The sequence below is a fragment of the Salvia miltiorrhiza genome, chromosome 6 (genome assembly GCF_028751815.1).
Source record: "Salvia miltiorrhiza cultivar Shanhuang (shh) chromosome 6, IMPLAD_Smil_shh, whole genome shotgun sequence".
Classification (NCBI taxonomy): domain Eukaryota; kingdom Viridiplantae; phylum Streptophyta; class Magnoliopsida; order Lamiales; family Lamiaceae; genus Salvia; species Salvia miltiorrhiza.
This window is the reverse complement of record NC_080392.1, coordinates 28,366,114-28,371,770: the sequence shown is the minus strand read 5'-3', so window position 1 is coordinate 28,371,770 and position 5,657 is coordinate 28,366,114.

Below are 5,657 nucleotides of genomic sequence, written 5' to 3'. Positions count from 1 at the left end.
CAAAGCCATTAAGTTAGCCTTGAACGTCTTGGCTCTAGCTTTCGTCACCGGGCCAACGGGAACATGTACTGAATCTCTGCACTGTGCTGCCTCTGAAGCTCGGCTCTGCTCTGGACTGCATCAGAATCATAGTTTGGAGATTTTGGATCAAAAATGCTTATTTAGGCACAAAGTTGTGCATAGTGCTGAAAATCCCGTGCCAGAGCCAGAGCTGACAATCTATGTCCAGAGCTCACCGCATCCAGAGCTGACCATTAGGTCAGAGCAGACTACACCTCCAGAGCAGATTACATCTCCAGAGCAGACTACATCTCCAGAGCAGATTACATCTCTAGAGCAGACTACAATTCTACAGAGCTGAATATTCCAGAGCTGACAGTTGCGCGCACAGTCGCCAGCGCTGGCAATCACGCGCAAGGCTGCCAGCACTATTCCAGAGCTGGCAAACACTCGCCAGCGCTACTGTTACTTGCCGAGCACTCTTTCCAACCTTAACTTTCCTTTGCTGTCACGATTTTATCTCTTAGGCCCAGTTTGGCTGGGCCGTTCTTGATGGTCTTTAGGGTTGATGAAAGGTAGTCTATATAAAGGGCTTAACGTTCATCATGAGAAAGACCTAATCTTTAGCCTTTGGACGAAGTTAATCTTCTACCTTAGGCATCAAAATACTTTACAGTTTTCCCGTTTTCATAGTTCTTAAGATTTCCGAGTTTTTGTTCTAAGTTAGCGTTCAATTCAGTTTGGTTTAGTTTACTGTTTCGAGTTGTAATCAAGTGACAGTGATTCGCTTCTCGTGATGATTTTGGTATTTATTATTTACGTTAGTTCTTGCTTCTACTTGAATTATGTTTTGCTTTCAAGTATGCAATTTCATTTATGTCAGTTTAGATTATAAGCTTTTAATTACAGTTGTTTAAATTCTTAGCGTAATAGCATTTAAATTCGAGTAGCCTTTACTTTACCATTTAATTCTGCCTAGGGTTAGTAATTTATTTATGCTTAAGTATTTGTGTTTTGCCTAGTTAATTCCGAGTTTAATTTCACGTTAAGTTTAATTTACAACCGTTAGTTTAATTTTACAGTTTTCAAACGACAACCTTTACTGTTTTCGTTGTGATACAATTAGAAGCCCTATTAAATCTTCCTTGAGAGACGACTTGGGTTAGCTTACACGTTACGATAGATCTCGTCCTATTGCGAGTCAATCTAGCGTAGTGTTTAGGTTGAGTCATCATGCCACTTGCGACTCTGACATACTCAAAGTGTCCGTGTTGAGGATTTTGAAATCAAGCTCCTCCCTTTACACCTCGACTTCTCTAATTTTTGCTTTGACAACTTTGGCTTTTTCTTCGGCTTGTTTGATTTTGCTTCGGCGATGGAACACGTTTGGGCGGTAAATTCCTCGATGCCGTGTGCGAAAAGTTCCAGTTCCTCGTAGTAATGCGTCCTCTCCATCGAGGATTCCACTTTCTTCCCCTTGCCTTTATGATACGATCCTTGCCAGACCGTTCAATCGAACACGCAAACGAAAGACTTTGAAACGAACGAACGAACCATAGATGGAAATTGCAGAACCTCTTAATCTAACCCACTGAATAATATAGGTGAATAGAATCCCTACACCCCAACGTGATATTGATGCAGCAACTCGGGAACGATGAATGACACCCGACGAGGGTTGGTTGACTCACCGTTACGTCGATAATTGAATTCGACTTGGAAAAATCAATAAGAATTCGAAAACTCTCAAGAGAGAAATAAAAGTCACAAGTTTGATAAATAGTAGGCTAATTTTCGGCCAACACATAAAGCTCTATATATAGGTAAAAACTAAACCTAGTCTAATAAGGAAACAACTTTAAATAAAGCCCTAATCAGCCAAACAAGGCGTTTATTTCCTAATTTTTGAAAATAACATAAAAACTAAACTATTGGGCTCTAAAATAACAATGCTGAAAATAAAATAAATAAAGTCTTCCAACTTCGGCTCAAATGCAAATAAATCAAAATCAAACGTAAACGTAAACTATCCAACGCGCCAACTCCACCATCTCCTATTGGCTTCTTCATTCCCCTCCTTGACCACGAACCTTGAGTTGCATCAATTTTTTTCTTTTTCTTTTTAATTTTTTAAGCAAATATATTAAAATAGTCATTTTGCTTAAGCAAAGGTTAATTGTAGGGTTAATTGTAGTTTATGGCCCGAACTTTGGAGTCATTTGTAAATATGGCCCGAACTTTAAAAAATATAAAAAAAAATAGTCTAAACTTTGAAATCATTTGCAACAATAGCCTGAACTTTAAAATCATTTGTAAAAATGGCCTGAACTTTGGAGTCATCTGTAAAAATGACATTAACTTTAAAAAATACAAAAAAATGACATGAACTTTGAAGTCATTTGTAAAAATGGCATGAACTTTATTAATACAAAAAATGACTCAATTTTTATCAAATGTATAAAAATGACATGAGCTTACACTTTCGAAATCGAATTATGACAACGTGGAAAGTCCGACATTGACGTGAAAATTATATGAAAATTATAAATTCACTTGGAATATTTATAATAAAATATGATAATTAATTCTCTTATCATAAGAATTTTAATCTCGTACAAATTTGTTTTCTCAAAGAACATTGCCGTTCCTTTTCCCCCATGATCGTGGGGATTCTTGAACCCAAGAGGAAGTTTAATAAGATTCCGAATAGTTTTTGGCGTTCTTTAAATCTGATATCGTCTCATCAGAATTCTCGCATTAACAAGAGATCTAACATCTGGTTTTTTACTCATCCTGATGTGGCTACTAACGTTATCTTCACTTCCGAGCAGGTTGTTATCGTGGATTGCGTCTAGACTCGCTATACTTTCCGTGTGGCTATCGTTCATGAAATGATCCTTGCCGACCAATCGACCACCACGCAAATGGAAGACTTGAAAAACGAACAGAAGATGGAATCCCAAAACCTCTTAATCTAACCCACGGAATGATTTAGGCGAACGAATCCCTAAACCCCAACGTGAAGTTGACGCAACAACTCGGGGACGCTGAATGACACCCGACGAGGGTTGGTTGACTCGTCGTTACGTCGATAATTGAATTCGTTTTGGAATAATCAAGAGGAATTCGGAATTCTCAAGAGAGAAATAAAAACTCATAAGTTTATTGATAAAAGTAGGCTGAAAATTTCGTCCAACACAAAGCCTTATATATAGGCAAAGTAAAGACTAAACCTAACTTGACTAACAAGCAAAAGACACCCAAATTTCGAAATTCACAAGGCTGCCAAACAAGGCCCTTATTAATTCGAAAAAAACAAAGCCCTTTAAACTAATGGGCTGCGAAAATAACAAGACTGAAATAAATAAATGAAGTCTTCAAAATAAATAAAATCTTCAAACTTCGGCCCACTCGCACTTGATGATATTAATTAAACTTGGGCCGACTCCACCATCTCCAATGGGTCTCTTCATCAACTCTTGAGCCCACACTTCTTGAACTAAGCTCATCAAGCTCTCCTTGAACTTCTTGGCTCGTGCTCTTGTAACCGGACCAACAGGCACGTGCACTAGATCTTGTACTAACGAACCTTGGGCTGCATCATTCCCCTCCTCTTGAAGAGGATTTGTCCTCAAATCCAAATCGTCACCTACATCAAAAGGACTCAAATCAGTTACATTAAAAGAAGCACTCACATTATACTCACCTTGTAAGTCCAACTTGTAGGCATTATCATTGATGCGCTCCAACACTTGGAATGGTCCATCCCCCCTAGGAAGTAACTTGGATCGACGCTGCAATGGAAACCATTCCTTGCGCATGTGTAGCCATACCCAATCAACGGGCTCAAACACTACTTTGCGACGTCCTTGGTTAGCTCGCTCGGCATACTGCTTCGTGCGCCTCTCAATATTCATCCTTGCCTTCTCATGAATCTGCTTCACAAAATCAGCCTTTTTCTTGCCATCAAGGTTAGTATACTCATGCTCAGGTAAGGGAGATAAATCCAATGGAGTCAAAGGATTAAATCCATACACAATCTCAAATGGCGAAAATTGAGTAGCAGAATGAACAGAACGATTATAAGCAAACTCAACATGAGGCAAACAATCTTCCCAAGACTTAATGTTCTTCTTGATAATAGCTCTAAGCAAAGTAGACAAAGTCCGATTCACTACCTCTGTTTGACCATCAGTTTGTGGATGACAAGTAGTAGAAAACAAAAGTTTAGTACCCAACTTACACCACAAAGTCTTCCAAAAATAGCTCAAGAACTTCGAATCCCTATCAGAAACAATAGTCCTAGGCATGCCATGCAATCTAACAATCTCTCTAAAGAATAGATCAGCTACATGAGATGCATCATCAGATTTATGACATGGAATAAAATGTGCCATCTTAGAAAATCGATCAACAACCACAAAGATGGAATCTCGACCACGCTTAGTCCTAGGCAAACCTAACACAAAATCCATAGAAATATCTATCCAAGGTGCTGTAGGAATAGGCAATGGTGTATACAATCCATGGGAACTCACCCTAGACTTAGCTTCTTTACATGTAACACATCGACCACAAATTCTCTCAACATCACGTTTCATATGAGGCCAAAAGAAATGCTCATGCAGAACAGCTAAAGTCTTAGCAATGCCAAAATGTCCCATCAAACCCCCACCATGAGACTTAAGCAATAACAACTCACGTAAAGAACATTTAGGAACACATAACTTATTCTTCCTAAAAAGATAGTCATCATGCCTAAAATACTCTCCACTAGCAGCTCTCGCACATGCTAGATAAATCTCACCAAAATCACCATCATGCTCATACAAACTCTTGATACACTCAAAACCAAGCAACTTAGCATCTAAGGTAGAGATCAAGGCATACCTCCGAGAAAGTGCGTCAGCCACAACATTCTCTTTACCTTGCTTGTATTTGATGACGTAGGGAAACGTCTCAATGAACTCCATCCACCTCGCATGCCGCTTGTTCAACTTGTGCTGCCCCTTCAAGTGTTTCAACGACTCATGATCCGTGTGAATGACAAACTCATTAGGCCACAAGTAGTGCTGCCACGTTTGCAAAGCTCTCACCAATGCGTACAGCTCCTTATCATACGTGGGATAACTCAACGTCGCCCCATTTAGCTTCTCGCTGAAGTACGCAATGGGTCGTCTTTCTTGCATCAACACTGCACCAATACCAACACCAGAAGCATCACATTCAATCTCAAAAGATTTGGAAAAATTAGGAAGAGATAATACCGGGGCGTGGGTCAATTTGTATTTCAACTGCTGAAATGCAACCTCTTGCGCCGTGCCCCACTTAAACTCCACATTCTTCTTGATGACTTCCGTCAAAGGTGCGGAAACACTGCTAAAATGAGGTATGAATCGCCTGTAGAAGCTAGCAAGTCCATGAAAGCTTCGAACTGCTGCCACGTTCGTCGGCGTTGGCCACTCTTGGATAGCTCGTATCTTCTCCTCATCAACCTGTACACCCTGTGCACTAACAACATAACCAAGAAACACAAGCTTGTCCGTACCGAAAGTGCACTTCTTAAGGTTAGCAAACAACTTTTCCTTTCGAAGCACATCCATAACAGACCTCAAATGTTCAACATGCTCATCATGATTCTGGCTATAAATGAGGAT